The following is a 20,506-nucleotide window of genomic DNA, read 5'->3' as shown; positions in this document are numbered from 1 at the left end:
CCTATTGATTTCCAATGCCAGAACTTTTAACTTCTCTACTGCCCTCCCTTGATATGACTTTTCATTTTGGATTTCATCTGATTAGATTCAGTTCAGTGCTCTAGCCTACAGAGATCCTGTGTTGCTCCCAGCTTTGCGAAAATCTTCATATTTAATGAACTTGCCATCCACAACTTTATTTACACCATCGATTAAGGTGTTAGATCTTCATATTTTATGAACATGTTAAAACAGCACAGCACCAAGCAAAGAACCCTGTTTTACTCCAGGAATTCAGTTACTTTTTAAAAGATTTCTACAACATCGCTAACATCTGTCCTCTTCACTCCAGCCTTTATCATCACCTCTAGTTTGTGCTATGGTCTCCCCAAAGTGATTTTCCTAAAGTACACATCTAACTATATTACTCCTTAGTAATCTCCAATGGCTCCCATGTCCCTCTAAGATCAAATATCAACTCCTGTTTGGCGTTCAGAACATGACAACCTGGATCCTTACTCTCCTAGCATTTTTATTCATTGCTTCCTTATGCACACACTAATGCCAACTGTACTGACTTTATTGTTCTTCCCACATGATAGTCCATTCCTTGTCTCCATGCTTTGTTCTGGTGATCTCCTTCACCCACTGAAACACATTCTCTTCACCTCTGCCCCTTAGAACCCTGAGTTTTCTTCTAGACTCAGCCCAAGTACCACCTTCCAAAGGAAGCTTTTCCTGGTTCACCTGCATGTTAGTGTCATTATCTCTACAGTTAGCTTGTATCTTCTCTGTATCTGCATGTATCTTGTAGAAACAGATATACATGTCTCTGCTGCTAAAATATGTTCCTTGAGAACAGTGACCTGTTTTGATTTTTTGCTTTTTATTCTCAGTGCCTAATGCAGTGCCTGGTAAATAGTAGATCCATAATAAATGATTGTTAATTGATTCAAGATAAGCACATGAGTTATCACAAAACAAAGTCATAAAGCAAATGAATGATGAATTTAGAAGTACAGAAGGAGAAAACTTTTATAAGGGTAGTTAAGGAAGCCTGCCGTTAACTATTTTAGTAAAATTTTGTTAACAAAAATTTTCTATTTGTTGATTTCTTTTATCTGAACAACTTCTTGAACCCTCTGATGCAAAACAATATGTATTAAATGTGTACCCTTATGTGGCAGTTATATACTGTAGTACAGAGATAGTTGGCATGTATTCCAGGAAGACCTTGGTTCTATCCGTGGCCTTGACACACTGGCTATATATGCCCTTGAGCCCCAGACAGTGCTCTAAGTTACGGAGAAGGTATTGACCTGCATTAGTAGGAGAGATTTACTCATCTGGGAGCTCCCTATTCTTAGGCCCGTTCCTTATTCCTGCTACTGTGAAAGACACTGCTACTCTTAGTTATAAATCAGAACTATTAGTATGAAAATTCTTAGGACCAGGACAGCTAAGACCTTAGGTATGAAATAAGCCAGTAGTCTTCAGACTTTCTTGATAATAGATTCTTGGCACAATACTTAGGTTATTTTTGCCCTGAGGGACTCAGTGGGAAAATTGGGAGATGGTGTCTTACTGGGAAAAGATGCAGTTGGGGGAGTGTAAGGGGCTGTCATGGGTAAAGGGTAAATGTGCTTGTGTTGGGCACTAGGATGATGCCATCTTCTCCCTTGAATTCTTTGATCACATACCCTTAAGGCCTTAGGATCATCATTAAAGGGAGACGGGATCATAGGATTCAAGCTCTTCATTTTGTAGATGCTGCACTCTCTATCCACTATCCTTAATCTTAGTTTAAGAACCCTACACACATTTCTGATTGGATTATTGACTGAATCTTGGCATTAATCTTAAATAGTTAAGTACTGATGCCTTATCCAAATAAATAGGATTTAAAAAAAAAACAACAACTATTTATTAGCATTGTGAAATTTCAGAACTCAAGGGGACTTTAGAGTATCTCTTACTTTAAGATCATGGATAGCTACAATCCTTAAGAAATTCTAGAGTAGGGATTCTTCACTTTTTTGTGTGTCATGGATCCTTTATTTGTCTGGTGAAACCTATAGACCCCTCAGAATTATGTTTTAAATGCATAAAATCAAATACATAAGATTACATAGAAACCAATTATATTGAAATTAAATTGTTAAAATACTTTTTAAAAAACAAGTTCAGTGATTTATGTTCTAGATAGATGATTATTTACTTTTAAGTATAAAACTTTGTTGGACTTAAGTTATTTTGAATGGAAATTTATTTCTTAAGCCTAAGGAGTACTCATGGTGTATTGGCAGAAATAAAAGCATAACATGCTTAGTTATGGTCATTGTTATTATAGTTATTCTCCATTTTTACTGGTAATTTATACTATTTTAACAACATTTTATAATTTTATTCCCTTATGTGATTTTATGCTTATACCCTTTTAATAACTTGATATGCACATTCAACGGTCTTCCTTTCACTCTGTTCTTACTTTATCAATTAGTTCCATTTAATTTTTCTTCCAGATCTTGCCTTTATAATGAGTTTCTCCTCCTTGAGTTCTTTTCAGAAATTTCTTAATCTTTTTCTTCCTGTAGTTTGATCCTTTCTTCTCCTTACTCGAGAGTTGATGTCCTTCACTCTTTCCCCCCACTCCAACCCCGTTCTCCCAAATTTCTCTTTCCCAACTTCACTTTTTTTGTTTGTTTTTTAATTTCCAAACCCTGCAGATCCTTCAGTTTCCTCCTCCTAAGAGGTAGCATGATATAGTAGAAGCATTGTCTCTGAAATCAGAGGACCTCTGTTCAAATTCTGCTTCCTAATGCTTCTTAACCTATGTGAACTTTGGGTCTCTTTCTTAATCAGGTTAAAGATATTGGACAAGATAACCCCTGACTTCTGCTCTGGGATCTATGATCTTTGGAGCTTATGTTCATTTCCAGCTCTTTTCTGTCACTTAACATCTTCTGGAAGCTTTATTTGTCCATAGAAAATTTGTACTATCTTAAATAATTTTTCTTCCAGATAACAAATGGCTATATGTGGTATTGACATATGTTTATCATTGTTGATTATTAGTATAGTTGAAATTCTTTTCATAGAACCTTATTTTTCATAGCTCTTAGATCTAGTCAGTATTATGTCCATCGGTTGATTTGGCATCAGATGTTTCTCATACCTGAAATGGACATCCTGTTTTCTCTCCCACCCCATGTCTGTCCAATGAAGCCTCAAGTCCCACCTTAGAGTTGTCCATAAAGGCTGTCTCTCCAACTGAAATGATGTCACATACTCCCACCCCTAATTTCTCAGTCTTTGACTATTTTTGTACTTATCTAACTTTTCCCTTCTATCACAAGGCTCTTCTCTTCCAGTTCTTCTCAATATCCCACTGTCCACTTCCCTTTACTGTGTATTCAACTCCTTATTAAATTAGAATTCTGAAATAGGGTTTTGGTTTTTTGTTTGTTCTGTTTTTTTACTGCCTGACACAGTGATCTGCTCACTTTTTTTTTTTTTTTTAATTTCCCTTTACCCCCATATGATTTCTTTGGGCTTGTCAGTATGAAGACTCACGCTGATCTGTTACCACTAACAGATCAATCAATTGATTAATTGTTAATGCATAGTCTTAGTTACCCAGGATGGGCACTGAGAAGGCAAGTGATTTATCTGTAGTCACATAGTTAGCATGAATGGAAGGAGAGCATGATTCTAGGTTATCCTGACTCTGGAATTGGCCCTCTGTCCAGTATAATTTCATTTATACTTATTAATTCTATTTATTGAATTAAAATAGTATATAGAAGTATTCTTTGAATACCTAGTCTGTATTGAGAAATAATCATTTTGAGCTAAGGTATGTTTATTATTTTTCACTATTGTGTCATACTATTATGTTTGAATCTAGATAAAAGTTTTTACTGAATGACCCTAATCTATATTCATCTGTATATATTTTTTGTTTGTTTCATTCAAATATGACATATATAAAGTCTGAGAGCAACCTGTGACCACTTTGCTAGGACAATAGACGCAATCTTCATTGTTCTTTCCTGCAGAAATATCAAAAGCTTCACCTTTAGATGTTTCTACTATTGGTACTAAAAAGTAAAGAAGGCAAAACCTACAAAATCTTGCATATAGCGCCAGATTCTTTAGGTCTTTTAAATTCTAAATTATAAAGCCTAGTAGTATATTCTTCTGCATCTGCATCCTCTCTTCCTCTTCCATGTAAAAATGTGGAGAAGTAGGTAGGGCTAATGGGTATATATGTCCCTAAGAAAAGTCTCATACATAATGAAATAATTGTAGAAGCACTTTTTGTGGTAGGAAAAAGTACGAAACAAAGTGACTGCCCATTGATTGGGGAAATGGCTGAACAAATTATGGTATATAGATATAATATACTACACTTTGAGTTATTCAGTCAAACACAGTTAGATTTTATGTACTGATGCAAAATGAGGAAAGTATAAGCCATAGAATTATGACTGTGGCAATGAAGTGGTCATTGTAATGACCACTCTTAGTTTCATAGAATAGATGATGAAATTCTTGGATTTAGGGGGCAGCTGGTTGCCTACATCAATGTCTAAAAGATTAATTTTGTTTAACTGTTACTCTTTAGTTTGAGAGAAAAGTGAATGTGGATTTTTTGAAGGAATATGAAGACAAACTGACTTTAAAAATTATATCAATGAACTTATTTTAAATGTACTTATAGAAGAAGGCAAGGGTTTTTAGATTTTTATCAGCAGAGGGGAGTTGTGTGTGGGAAGAGTGAAAATTAAATGAGGGTGACCCAGTTGTGTTGGTTGTTGACCTGGAAAAAGCAAAAGCAAACCTTTTGAATTTCTCATATTGGAACTTTTGTGTTTCTAACAGGGTAATGGGAGAGAATAGATCAAGCATTTATTAAGTTCCTAGTTTGTATTAGGCATTGTGCTAAAGACATTTTACAAACATTTCTTTTAATCCTCACATTAAGTGCTGTGATTATCTACATTTTAGAAACCAGGAACCCAAGGTAGATAGAAGTTAAGTGACTTGAAGGTCACACAATGGGAAATACTAAGGCCAAATTTGAGTTTAGTTCTTCCTTACTCAGCACTCTTATCTCCTATAAATTAATGTTCTTAAATAATTCATGTTTCAAATGACCAAATTTTTTTTCTTGTTCAGTCATATCTGACACTTCATGATCCCAGTAGGAATTTTCTTGCTAAAGATATTGATAAAGAACTGAAGTAAACAAAGTTGTGACTTCCCAGAATCACACAGCTAATAAGTATTGAGGCTGGATTTGATCTCAAGGAAGATGAGATTTCAGGCACTCAGTCCACTTTATCACTTACCTGTGATCAAGTATAAAGTGTCAATTCTGTTTTTACCTGATATCATTTTTCAAAGGCATTTGGCAGATGACTTTTCCATTGCTCAAGTTTGGCTAGCCAAAGGTAGGTTTGGACAACTAATATAACAAAGTTGTTTCTTTTTCTTTCTACACTATGATATTGTAACATAGTTGACCTCATCACTCTGATTAAAATCGCTCGCTGTCATAATTTTAGTTAAATAATTGGTTTTCATTAATTAAGCATTCAAACAGTACATTAGCTAGAGTTAGACTTCTTTCAGTCCTCCCTCAAAAATTTACTAGCTGAGGAACCTTGGGCAAGTCACATTCAGCCTCAAGTTTTCCTTCTCTGCAAAATGGGAATAATCGTAAGTAATAATCATAATACTTCAAAGAGTTGTTGTGAGGATTAAATCAACTATATAGAAAGTATTTTATAAACTTTAAAGTGTGATATAAATGTGAAATATAAATACATATTAATAGTTGTTTAAAAATGAAATTTGATGCTTCTTGGAGTAGTGAGTTTCCCATTACTTCTGGGATTGGCTGCATGTTGGAGTTATGTGCCTCAGGTAGATGTTAGATTATGTGACCTAAAATCTCTTTCTACTTTTTGATTCTGTGCCTTTAAAGGTAAAATTTAGTTGTAATCAATTTCTGTGAACAAAATTTCAGTATAATAAGAATAGATTTCTTTGTTTCAAGTAATGGAAGTACATTCCTCACTGGGAGGCCTTATACCAATGAAAAAGTTTATTTATTTATTTTTTGGTGGTATAGTTCTACCTAATATTTTTGTACCATTCTGGATCTGCTGATTATGTTCCATATCACCTCACAGAGGTCTTTCTGTGTTTTCTTGTGTGTTTTGTAATTGTTTTTCACACTACCATAATATTCCATTACATTAATAAGTGATAAGTTATTCAGGCATTTTCTAATTGTTGGGTATATTTTATAGGTTGCTCACAATTGTTTGCCAATAAAGTAGCTGTGCACTTTTTTGTACTGAGAGGTTCTTTTTTATGGTATTTTTTGAGATAGTCAACAATTTTATTTAGTCGTTTCAGCTGTGTCTGAATCTTTATAATACCATTTGAGGTTTTCTCAGCAAAGATGCCAGAGTAGTGTGTGACTTCCTTCTCTAACTCATTTTACAAACTGAGGCAGTTAAGTGACTTGCCCAAGGTCACAATGTTAGGAGGAAATGCTAAGACTGGATTTTAATTCAGATTTTCTTGAGTCTAAGCCTGGCACTCTGTCTACTATGCCTCCTACCAGCTTCAGAGTTAGAGATAGAATTATGGAATCACATGGTAAAAGTTCTGTAATTTTTATTGCATACTATTTTCCAAAATGTTTGTATACTGGCACACCAACAATGAACTTGATCACTTTTTAGACATTTTTACCATTTTGATTCCCTGTTTCTTCAATAAAGCCTCTTGACAAAATACTTTTTGTTTTACACTCTGCAACTTTTGTCCCAGGGCCTTCCATAAATTCTATTCAATGGACTATCTAATATATCTAATATATAATTATATTATATAATATACTTCTTTTTAATGCTCATGACCATTTTTTTATTACATGACCTCACCTAATTTTTTTTTAACCTAATTAAAATCTCTCCAACATAATTATGTTGAACAATTTTTATGTATACTTATTTTAGGCCTCTCTGTTGCCTTTTGAGTAATAGTCAGTCAACAAATATTTAGGAAAGTGCCTACAGTGTGCTTGCCCTGGAGCTATAAAAACACAATGAAACTGTCCCTGACCTCACATTGTACATTGTGTCAGGAAAGACAGTAGATGTATGCATAAACACACACATGAACACACATACACATACACACACACAATACAAGATACATTTTTTGAGGGTGGGGGTAAGGGGAATGTTATTTGCTGGGGGAGGCAGAGACTGTTAACAGTTTCACAAAGAAAGGGGTGCTTGAAATGATACCTGAAGAATTCTAAGAAGAGTTGGAAGTGGAAGAGAATTCCACATGGGCAATGGCCGAGGCAGAATTATAATGACTAGAGATGATGCTTAAAACATCAAGAAAGCCAGTTTGGATATTCTGTATTGTATGTGAAGAGTAGTAATGCATAACAATGTTGAAAACTTAAATTGGGGTCATTTTGTCAAGGGATTTAAATATCAGACCCATACTTTTGATGATTGATACTATAATATTCTTTGATTTACAGCTCATAGAGCATCACTAATAGAAGATTAAAACGGGGCTTTTTTTTTTTTTTTTTTTAAAGGAAGAAAGTTAAATATTTGGATTCTGCATTAGATATCCATGAGAATATTTGTTGTATGTTTTGTTTGCTATTTATGTGGAAGAAAATCCTTGGGGGTGGGGAATCACTTGTTTTATCTGTTAAGGAATCTTAAATGAGTGTAACTTTCTTTTTTCTTTTTTTTTTTTGTCCCTATTCTTTATTTTTTTTAAATAGCTTTTTATTTACAGGATATCTGCATGGGTAATTTTTCAGCATTGACAGTTGCAAATCTTTTGTTTCAACTTTTTCCCCTCCGCCCCACCCCCTCTCCCAGATGGCAGGTTGACCAATACATGTTAAATATGTTAAAGTATAAGTTAAGTACAATATATGTATACCTGTCCATGCAGTTATTTTGCTGTACAAAAAGAATCAGACTTTGAAACAGTGTACAATTAGTGCTTCATAGTCATCTCCCAGAGTTCTTTCACTGGGTGTAGCTGGTTCAGTTCATTACTGCTCTATTGGGACTGATTTGGTTCATCTCATTGTGGAAGAGGGCCATGTCCATCAGAATTGATGATCATAGCTTTTTAAAAAACCATACGGTTGGTTATAAATAGTATAGTAAAATCTTGTATTCTCTGCATTTTTATATAATGAAAAAGTTATGGCCTGCTTTCATTTGACAATGCTTATTTCTTCTCTTTAAGGATATCCTTGGTACATGTGTAGATCACTCTCATAAAGTTTTTATGTAGATAAGATAGTTGGCATATGGTTTAGTAGGGCCATTGTATTCACATAATACTCTTGAGGTACTTAAGCATAATCCAATTATACTTACTCAAGGACAGAACACAGAAGTTGCTTTTTAAAAAATAGATCCTGATGTGTACATTTTGTACATACAATTTGTACCCCAAAGTAGAAGGCTACAAAAATTTCTGTTATATGAGGAATTTAGTTGAATTCTGGTTAAGCAATGTTTTAATGTGTTTTTATATCTTATAATATTCATGTTACAAGAAAATATTAAATATGGGACCTCATCCTTTATTTTTTTCTAGTCAGCAAAAGTTTATTGAATATCTACTATGTGCAAAATCCTATGGTTGGTGAAATTAATTATTAGAGTTAACTCTTTAAAAGAAAAGCGATATATATTTTGTTGTAGCTTAATGTCATAGTTGTGAAATTATTTGAAGGTTGTGATTAAAAACACGTCAAAGAAGAAAAAAATATTGTTATTGATGGAGAAAATTGTTATAGAAATGCTGACACTTTACTTTTTATTTGTCGGCATCATTTCAAAGATTTTTTTAAGGACAATATGAATTAATCTAAGTCTCAAATGAAGATTTTTTTTGAACTTTTTCTTTAACCATTTTTCATCTTTTGATGAGCGTCATAAAGTTCTATGGAAATGCTCTGTATGACTTTACTTTTTAAACTAATATAGCTTTTGATACAATTTCACTCCTTAAGGCTGAGTATTTGCTGGCTGAGATGGTTTCTCTGCTGATCTCATTGTAATGATTACTTTATGTTGGTTACATTTCAGTAAAGAGTGATGATAGTCTTTCTCAATCAATATCTGTTCATTTATCCATTTTCTCTTTTTTGATACTAGTAGCTTATTTATATAGATCAAGTTGGAATTGTTTTAATTACATACCATGTCTTCTCATCTTTATTCTTCTGATTTTTTTTATCTTTGTTTTGATTATTTTTTAACAAATCAGTTATATACATAATATGTACAGTTGTAATTCATAACTGACTTCCACATGAGTAATGTTCCCTAACATCTCCCCTGTAGTTAAATTACAGTATTACATTGTATAATAAGGTCAGTAATTGTGTCTAGCAGATTCTTTTCCTAGGTCATATGAACGACAAATCTCTGAAATTAAGGTGCCTGTTCATTCAGACTACAAAGAGATTTCTGGGTCACAGAATTATTAAGATGAAGACTAGACACTTTCTGATTCTCAGCTTCTCAAACATCTCCAAAATATATTGAATGATTTGTAATAGACAAAATGTTTTCAGTTGTTTTTTAAGTCCAAAAAAACCAAGAATCCTAACAGGGTAATAGCTTGATAGAATAATGACAAAAAATGCTAATCTATAATTCCTGTCATGCTCAGTCAGCAGTATGTGTGTATGGGCATCTAGATCATTTAAAACAAATCCTGACACGGAGTTTGCTTTGCAAGATAATGGAAAATAAATCACACCTGAGGAGCCAAAGGATCCTCTGAATTCCCAAGAGAGCCTGGGACCATAACAAGATGTTCCTGGTTTAAGAAAGAAATAGCCTGCATAGCATAAATAATTTGTCGTTCATTCATTTTTCAGTCATTTCCTACTTCTTGTGATCCCACTTGAGTTTTTTGGGGGGCGGGGCAGAATTACTAGTTTGCCATTTTCTTCTCCAGCTTATTTTATAGATGAGAAAACTGAGGGGAGCAGGACTAAGTGACTTGCCCAGGGTCCCACAGTTAGAAAGCTAATAAATATGTAAGGCCAGATTTGAACTCAGGAAAATGAATCTTCCTGACTCTGAGCTGGGCACTCTACCTACTGTAATATCTAGCTGAATGAATTAGCAGAATGAAAAAACTTGACTTCACATGGGCAAATATTAGGAAAGATAAAGAAGAGAGAACAACAGATCAGCAATGTAGATACTCAGCAAGGAACAATTTGGAAGAGAAGAAGCAAAACAAACCAAAAAAACCCTATGATCTCAAAGCCATACATTGATTTGGAAAACAAGATTCCTAGATAATTTAAGGATTTTATGTCTCCCAAAAGAAAATATAAGTCACAAGACCTGAATACCCATAATTCAAAAAAACTGCCTAGACTCAATACAGAAAACAGTGTCAATGAAAGAATCCATAGATCACCTCCCAAAAAACCCCCAGTATACTGCAAACTTCAAGACACTTAATGATCCAGTGACAGTATTGACAACAAATTCTGTAGGCAACTGAAAGACCTTCAAATATAAAGGATAAGTAATTCAGATAACATAGGATTATCCTGTACCTTCCAAAACTGCAGGAGGGAATAGAATAATGTTTTCTAAGGAGCAAAAGTAATTTAGGATGTAACCAAAGGTGATGCAAGCTGGAGATCTGAGTCTAACCATTAATAAAAAATAAAATAATTATTATCTTAATAATAAAATAATATATACAATAATAATAATAATAATAATAGGCATTTGAAATATTCCTACAAACAAAATCAAATTCAAACTAATTATTTGCTTTACAAATATCCTAGACAACAGACCAAACATTTAGCTCCTTTTCTCCCAATTCCTCCTATTCTCCTACACCCACACATATCCCCCAGGCAGAAAAAAATACCCTTATGCCCCTGTATGTAGTCGAGCAAAACAGTTATATGACCCATGTTTAAAAGTGTATGTCTTATTCTTTATCTTGAATAAAAATAAAGCAACTTTGAGCTTCTATCTCATATACATCAAATTGACTCACTCAACAGAAAGTGAATAATTATCACTGATATTCTGGAATCCTCGTCAGTTGTGTTGAACAGAAAACTTTTTTCTTTCAGAGTTGTTCCTTTTTACAATGTTATTGATATTGTATAAATTGTTCTCCTGAATATTGCTTGTTTTACTCCTGTTTTCATACAGATCTTCCCAAGTTTTTCCACAAACAATTCCATTCATTATTTGTTTAGTATTCGGTTATATTTAAATACTATAACACGTCCATCTGGTAATTGTTTATCATTCATGTTTCCACTTTTTTTACCACCACAAAAAGAGTGCTGCTTACACTTATTTTTAAACCTAAGAATCCTTTTCCTCATTCTTTGAGCTTTTGGGGGTTATGTATTTGGTAAAGGTATTGCTGGGGAGAAAGAAATAAGTATTAATTTAGTGATGATAAGGGCAGCTTAGGTGACAGTAGTTACTGTACTGGGTTTAGAGTCACGAAGATTCTTCTTCCTGTATTCAAATTGGCTTTAGTTCAAATTGGTCATTAGCCATGTGACCCTGGGCAAATCACTTAATTCTTTGCTTCGATTTCCTCATTTGTAAAATAAGTTGGAGAAGGAAATGTTAGACTACTCCAGGAAATGTTAGACTACTCCAGTATCTTTGCTGAGAAAAACCCCAGATGGAGTCACAAAAAGTTGGACATGACTGAAAATGACTGACCAACAAATGATAGTGATAACTCACTTTTATATAACACTATGGATGAGGCACTGTGGTAAGTGTTTTATAATGATATTATTGATTCTTACAACAACTCAGAGATAGGGGCTATTCTCGTCCCCATATTATAAGTGAAGAAACTAGTGCAAATAGTTTATGACTTGTCCAGATTCACACAATTAACGTCTGAGACAGGATTTGAATTCAGATCTTCCTTGATTTCAGGCCCAGTCTGCTGCTCCTTCTAGTAACTTCAGTGAATTAAGATTCCTATTTTTCCATAGCCCCTTCAACCTTTGTCAATTTGATGTATATGAGATAGACGCTCAAAGTTGCTTTAGTTTGTATTTCTTGGAGTGTTATTATTATCATCATCATCATCATCATTATTTTTGATATGATTGTTTGATTAGCTTGATTTCTTTTCTCCAGAATTAACTGCCTATTCATGCCTTTGGACCATTTATCAATTGGAAAATGAACACTTTTTTTTTTTTTTTTTCCCCTAAACACTATAGTCACTTCCTGATTGATTTAGTTATGGATATGTATGATTATAGATATAGATTTCACCTGGTAAAACTGGCATACATGCTGGCAATATTGGTAATATGTATGCATCAAGTGAATTTTTCCTATAAGGAATATATCTTCAGTCTGCAGCCTTAACTATTCCCAGTTCCCCAAAGGGACAAAGAGGCAAAGAAACAATCCTCAGCCTAGCCAGGATTCTCCCTTCTTGACCCACCTCACTTTCTGAGAGGAATTGAGAGCTTTATTACTTTATCCCTTCCCCATATTGTCCAAGCTTCTGGAGTGAGGGGGGGCCTTGACTGAGGAGGTAAAAACTAGGGTCCTGTACCCTTTGAAGCTCAGGGCTCTGGCCCCCATTGCTTACGCAACTGCCACCCTTGCTACTGCATCTCTTCCTCCTGGGTACACCCCTTCTAGTACTAATGTTTTGGGAGCCAAGAGACTATATGCTGCAGCCACTTTGTCTTTCAGTCACTGCCTTACAAAACCAGCCTCTGAATCATAGGCTCCCATCAGACACTTTTGCATACCGCTGCCTGCATTGAGAAGGGCCTGCCCCCAGCTGAGGGCAATAGCAGCCATGGTAGTGGGGGGCTGGGCGGTGCACTCGGCCAGCCTCACATCCCCCATTGCTCAACTGAGACAATAACCAATCGCAAGAAGTGCTGAGCAAGCGGCAGTTGCTGGAATGCCGAGTGTCAAAGCAGACTAGTGCTGAAGTGCCACGGTAAATTGTTTAGCAGTTATTTTATCAGTGTTTCAAATTCTCAGTAAAATGTACTAGTGCAGAATGACAACTGTTTCTTCAATTTGTAATTTTAAATTTTAAAGAATTCAGGTACCGTAATGTGTGAGAGATAGGACTTTCTAGATTTGCTTTGTTGAGAATGATCCTCTAAGAACAATACTTTTCCCTGTGTGTGTCTCTGTTTATCTTCCACTGTGTTGTTCTCTTCCTTTCATCCTTTTCTCTACTGAGTATTCTTTCTGAGAACTAAGTTTTGAGGTCAAATGTTAGTCATTGTTCTTTCAAGTCTAGTTTTGTAGTTGTAGCTAGAATGTCAACAACTATAATTTAGAGCTTTATCTCTTTTCACCCTTTTTTGCTTAACTGTTAAAATAGGCACCTCATTTTTCTCCCTGTCTCTCCCCATTCAAATTTACTCTTTATTCAGCTGCCAAATTGATTTTACTGGAGTCTGGATTTAACCCTGCTCAAAAAAATCCTACTGGCTCCCTGTTACTTCCAGGACTCAGAATTGAGTAGTAGTAGTAGTAGTTATTTCGTCCTTCATTTTCAAAGAGGACCATGACATCAGGAAAGTGATGGCCCTGGATATAGTGGGAGACTTTTAATAAGCTTAAGGGCAGGTAGGTGGCAGAGTGCATAGATTGCCAGGTCCTGGAGTAAGGCTCATCTTGCTGAAGTCAAGTCTGGTCTCAAACAGTAGCTATATGACCCTGGGCAAATCACTTAATCTTGCTTGTTTCAGTTTCCACCTGTAAAATGAGCTTAAGGAGAAAATTGGCAAAGTTCTGTAAACTCAAAAATAATAATAATAGAGTTCCCATTTGTGTGTGTGTGTGTGTGTGTGTGTATGCAATTTATGTGTATATGTGAACATATGGTGTTTTTTTAAAGGATTGTACTTTTTTTAGGTAAAAACATACTTTCTGAAACATCATCTCAGTTGATCAGAGAGATGAATCACAATAGATAGATATAGGATCATTTTAACCACAGGAACAACTATATTAATCTCTTAATTCAGCAAGAGATAATAGAACTTATTAGAGGCTATTCAGTAGTTTGATGTAAAGCCTTGCACCTTGGTCTGTAAATGTTTCATAGAGGTTGTCCCCAGTGCAGTGGAGGCCTTCCCTTAGGTCTTTTAAAATTTCACAAATACCAATGCAATATGTGAATTATTCATTTATTAGTCTCTTTTGCTACATGTTTGATCTACTTTTTTATACTTCTATTTATCAATATATACATAATATCTTAGATATTTCATTGTACACATTTCATATAAATTCGTCATCACTGGTAATATATTACAGCATGATACATCCACCATATTACTTTCTAAATTACTATTTAGGTCACCTACAGTTGTTACTCTCTTGAAATTGTGACATCTCATGATCTTCAGCTAAATAGTATTACTAGGAGAATCTGGGTGATTAAAAAGATGAGGGTTTGTAGAAACATGCAATTTAGTATAATTAAAAGAATGGCATTGTTTCTCAGATTGTTCCAGTTTATGTTCTTTCTCCTATCTTGTCATAGATCCACTTCATTGTCTATTTGCAATATTTGTCCTAAACTTTCCATATAAATGAATGAAGATGGAGATAGGGACTAAACCTGTGATTTCATTCATATAGGGAACTTCAGGGTTAGGAAACTTTTTTCCACCAGAGCAGGTTGCAGTTTACAATCTTAGTTCTTGTTGAGCACTGGGAAAAAAAGCAGATTCTCAGATGGGCGATATGTGTAAGGGGTGGGACTTGAACTTTGGTCTTCCTGACTGAAGCTAGCTCTGGTGACTGTGCCACACTTAAGTCAACAAGCATTTTTTTTTTTTCTCAATTACACTCAAGGAAAAATATCTCTCTCTTCCCTTTTCTCTTCATTACCCTTTTTGAGAAGGCAAGCAGTTTGATATAGATAATATGCGTGTAGTCATACAAAACATTTCCATATTAGCCATGTTGTAAAAGAAAATACAGACAAAAAACCCCATAAAACATCCAAAAACAATAAAATTTAAGGGAAAAAAAGTGTGTTTCAATCTGTATTCAGACTATCAGTTCTTTCTCTGTAGGTAGATAGCATTTTTCATCAAAAATCCTTCAGAATTGTCTTTGATCATTGTATTGCCAAGAACTGTCAAGGTATTAACAGTCATTGTACAATATTGCTGTAATTGTTTACAAGGTTTCTTGGTTCTGCTCATTTCATTTTGAATCAGTTCATGGAAGTCTTTCCAGGTTTTTTTGAAAGCATCCTGCTCATCATTTCTTATAGCCAATAGGATTCCATTACTATCATATATTCTAATTTGTTCATTCATTCCTCAGTTGAGAGATTTTCCCTCAAATGTTTTTGTACATGAGACTTAGAAATAGTTATTACTGGATCAGAAGTCATGTATACTTTTACAATCCTTTGAATATAGTTCTAAATTGTTCTTCAGATTGATTGAATCAGTTCAAAACTCAACCACCAATACATTAGAGTCCTAATTTTTCCACATCCCTTCCAACATTTGTCATTTTTCTTTTCCATCTCATTAGCAAATCTGATAGGTATAATGAGGTGGGTACAAATGATGAGTTATTTGGATTTTCATTTCTCTAATTAGTAGTAATGTAGAGGTTTTAAAAATATGACTATAGATAGCTTTGATTTCTTTGTTTGAAAACTCACCCATTCATATCCTTTGATCATTTATCAGTTGGGGAAATGATTATTATCTTTATAAATTTGACTCATTTCTATTTATTTGAGAAATGAAGCCTTCATCAGAGAAACTTGCTATGAAAATTAGTTTCCTGTTTTCTTTTTTCCTTCTAATCTTTTTAATAGCTGTAATAATAACTAACATTTATATATCACTTACTATGTGCCAGGTACTATGCTAAAGCACTTAGTATACATCGTAAAATTGAGGGCATCTCTAATGTTCTTAACTAATGTTCTCTTGTGATCCCTTCAGTTTCTTACAGTTAAATTACATTATTTAATGTTCTAGTTCCATTGAAAGAATTTAAATTGTTTACTTTTTGGATGTTCATCCTTTGTTTTCTTCTTTTAAAAATTTTTTTAATTTTAATTTTTTTATTAAAGTTTTTTATTTTCAAAACATATACATAAATAATTTTCAACATTTACCCTTGCAAAACCTTGTGTTTCAAAATTTTCCCTCCTTTCCCCTTACCCCTTCCCCTAGACAGCAAATAATCCAATATATGTTAAACATGTGCAATTCTTCTTTACATACTAACAAGAAAAATCAGATCAAAAGGGGAAAAAAATGAGAAAGAAAGCAAAATGGAAGCAAGCAACAAAAAGAGTGAAAATACTATGTTGTGATCTACATTCAGTCCCCACAGTCTTCTCTCTGGTTTTAGAAGGCTCTCTTCATCATAAAGTCATTGGAACTGTCCTGAATCAGCTCCCTATTGAAGGGCTATTTCAGTCTGAATTGTCATCGTATAATCTTGTTTCTGTGTGCAATGATTTCTTGGTTCTCCTCATTTTACTTAGTAATCTCTCCAGGCCTTTCTTAAATCATCCTGCTGATCATTTTTTATAAAAACAATAATATTCCATAACATTCATATATCATAACTTAATCAGCCATTCTCCAACTGGAGGGTATCCACTCAGTTTCCAGTTTCTTACCACTAAAAAAAGGGTTGCCACAAACATTTTAGCACATCCTTTATGATCTCTTTGGGATACAAGCTCAATAGAGATACTGCTGAATTAAAGGGTATGCTCAGTTTGATAGTCCTTTGGGCATAGTTCCAAATTGAACTCCAAAATGGTTGGATCAGTTTACAACTCTACCAACAATGTATTAGTACCCCAGTTTTCCCACATCCCTTCCAACATTTGTCATTATCTTTTATCATCTTAGACAATCTGAGAGGTGTGTAGTAGTATCTCAGAGTTGGCTTAATTTGTATTTCTCTGATCAGTACTGATTTAGAGCACCTTTTCATATGAATAGAAATTATTTTAATTTCTTCATCTGAAAATTGTCTGTATCCTTTGGCTATCAATTGGGGAATGACTTATCTTTATAAATTTGACTCATTTCTATTTCTATTTGAGAAATTTGATATGAAAGTTATTTTCCTGTTTTTTCCTTCTAATCTTGACTAAATTGGTTCTGTTTGTACAAAATATATTTAATTTGATATAAATCATCCATTGTATATACTATAATGCTCTGTCTTTTGTTGGGTCATAAATTCTTCCTGTATTCCTTAATGTGACAGGTAAAATATTCTATGCTCCCCTAATTTACTAATGATATATCACTCTTTATGACTAAAGTATATGTAACATTCAGCCAGCATTTATAAATGCTTAACATATGATAGGTACTGTCTCAGTTTCATTTTAATGTTTGTTTTTATGCAAACATAATTTTTATTTTTATACAAACATAAAATCTCAGCTTATACATATATGTATATAGTTGCTGTCTTATTGTATTTAAATCTATGTATCTATGTAAGTAATCTGATAGTGAATTCCTTTATGAGCTGCCCATTCCAAATGCTTGTAATAATTTAGGAAATTTTACTTTTTCATCTGCTTAGGTCACAGGATCATAGATCTGGAACAGAAGTCCAGATTCCCTTATTTTATTTATGAGGAAATTGAGGCCCAGAGAGGTTAAGTGAATTCAGGTCACATGGCATTAAGCAGCAAAGTTAGAATTCTGCCTAGAAGCTATATCTGTTCCAGAATTGTAAGAGTGAATTCTTTTGAGTAGCTGTGGCTCTAATTGAGAAGACCTTTAAAAGTTTGATCAAACACTTGCTTGTTGCATATATTTTATTAAAATTATCTCTGGTTATATCTATCAATTGTGTGAATGTGTATGTGTGTGTTTTGACATGTTATGAGAGATTTCTTATTGGAAAAAACCTGTAAGATTAAATGTTGCTCTAGTTATGGCACAGTGAATAGAGCACTAGTCCTGGAGAAAGAAAGTTCAAATTCAGTATCAGTTACTAAACACTTACTAGCTGTGAGACCCCAGGCAAGTCACTTAATCCTGATTCCCTCACCAAAAAAAAAAAAAAAAAAAAAAAAGTGTTTTGTGGATCTTATTGTCTCATGAATTGTGTGACTTGGAAAATATAGACTGTAATAGAGTGTAACATGCCCTCCTGGCAGTAACAATTACTAGTCTGCCCTAGGCCCAACAGTACCTTTGACCACTGACCTTTGCAGTGTCGCTGGCTCACCTCCTCTGAGGCCTTCAAAGGTCTCTGGCCCCAATTTCTTGAATAGTAGCTTACTAACCAGTAGCACGCTCAAGAACAGCCACATGTAATCTTAAAAGTCTTTATTATACCTACTCACATAATGCCCTGACTTGATGCCCTGACTTGTTAGTTCCCTAGTGAACACTTGGTCTGAAGACCCACGTATTCACTACCAAACTTCTTACCTCTTTCAGCTATCCGTTGGCTTGGCTTGGCTTGGCTTGGCTACCCCAGTTAGGGAGCCAGGTTAAAGAGCGCCAGGTTAAAGAGAGCAGCTGCTGTCTGCAGTGGGCTTATAAAGGGCCTGTGAGGTCACACACACAGTCAACCAGTGAGAGAGCTGTCACCCATTACGAAGCTATCTCAATATGGCCAGGATCCCACCCACAGGGAAGTCCTATATCTACAGAGAATACTTCTGGGTCATTCAAATCTCCTGTTGCGCTGTGCCCGCCCATTTAAAGGACCCTTACAATAGAGCATGGTTTTTGAAAGTTTGCTTAACCTTTTTTTTCTTGTGTTGATCAAGGATATCCTTGATACCTAACACTATTTATAATTGACATATACATGGTACTTTGTAAACTTTGCAAAGCAATGTGTACACATGATCTCATTTGAGTTTTATAGCAACACTGTGATACAATTAATATAAGAATTTTCCCCATTTATAATAAGAAACTGAAACTCAGATCATGAGTGACTTGTGGACTGTCGTAATAGTAAGTGTCAGAGGTAGGATTTGAACCCAAGTCTTCCTGGCTTCACATTCCTTCTTCCTAATTCCTTCCATTCTAGCACTTTTATACACAATTCATTGATGGATTGAGAACCATGATCCTCTTAAATTGATAATTTTTGTAAGGACTTCATAAAAATGGGAAAATAAGCATATAGTTTGCCTTTTTAAAAATACCATATGCATTTTTTCCTACTTATTCAGTTTTCTTATTTTTAGATAGCTTGACAATTCTTTAAATGTTTTCAAAATTGTGTTACCTCAAGTATGATATATACTTGATCTGGTTCTTTTTCTTTGTTATATTGATATTTAAAAACAAACTGAAATTTCCTGATTGCATTTTCCTTCTTTTCTTTTCCCCATAAGACTTATAATAAACTAAAAGAAGTATATGCTACATGGTTATTTTTCACTTGTAAAGTCTATCTCTTCTAATTCTTAGACAGTCTTCTGCTGTCATGATTGGTCATTGCATTGATGTGAATTTTATGGTTGCTATTGTTTTCCTTTATATTTTTATGACTTTTGAAATTCTTCTCATTTTGCATAGGCTCATAGAACTCTTCCCAGTTTCACTAAATTCATATTCCCCCCCTCCCTTTTTTTTAAGCAGCATATAACTTTTCCAGGCAAACATCAGTTAATGAACACCTTTGCTTTAGTTTTCTACCATAGAGATTTCCAACTGCTCTTCTGTTTAAATTAAAAATTTAATCTTCTTTTCATTAAAGTCACTTAGTATTAAAGTATAAATACCTAAGTTTGAAAGATCTTGGGGTTTTTTTGTAGAATTTTTCTGCTTCATTCATTTTTTTCTATTCCATTTATTTAGCACATGTTGAATTGAGATGTTAAAATCCATGTGTGATAATTCCACTGTCATTGATGAAGAAAAGTACTATATAATAATTGTATCTGCTTTGTCTTTCATCTCTTTCCAATATGATCTTTAAATGGGCTTAACCTTGGTTTTAGGCCATACTTTTTGCAAACTTATTTTTCTCTGTCTCCCATGTCCTACTTTTTATGAACTGATATTACTGTTTTATGATATCGACTGATCATAAGTACTAAATCATTAATGATTTTTAACTTTTTATGAAATGATGCTACTTAAGCTCAGGCTACCATCTGCCTCTGAAAAGTTTTACAAATGAAATTTATATTCCAGATGAGTATTATCCTTTTACTATGCCTGTCTACCTGTGAAAAAGATTTTCTGTTGGCTAAAGTGGTTTTCAAGGTTTTTTTTTGTTTTGTTTTGTATTTTTGCTTTAAGTTGATTAATCCCCATTGGTATTGGTATGTTTTCCTTTTTGTTTTTCTTTTGTTTTCCTCAGAAACAATGCCAACTTAAAACTTAATTAATTAAAACTTAATTACATACTGTATCTTCTCATTTATTCTAGGATTTAATATGAAT

The 20,506-nt window shown here is 34.1% G+C and overlaps 1 protein-coding gene across 2 annotated transcripts in view; it reads left to right on the top strand.

Annotated features, from left to right (window-relative positions):
• The window catches only part of DNAJB14 (DnaJ heat shock protein family (Hsp40) member B14), a 67,375-nt gene that overhangs the window by 1,288 nt on the left and 45,581 nt on the right, over positions 1 to 20,506 (top strand). The gene's annotated exons all lie outside the window — the stretch shown is intronic.

This window comes from Sminthopsis crassicaudata, chromosome 6 (genome assembly GCF_048593235.1).
Source record: "Sminthopsis crassicaudata isolate SCR6 chromosome 6, ASM4859323v1, whole genome shotgun sequence".
NCBI classification, from domain to species: domain Eukaryota; kingdom Metazoa; phylum Chordata; class Mammalia; order Dasyuromorphia; family Dasyuridae; genus Sminthopsis; species Sminthopsis crassicaudata.
This window is presented reverse-complemented; position numbering and strand designations above follow the sequence as displayed.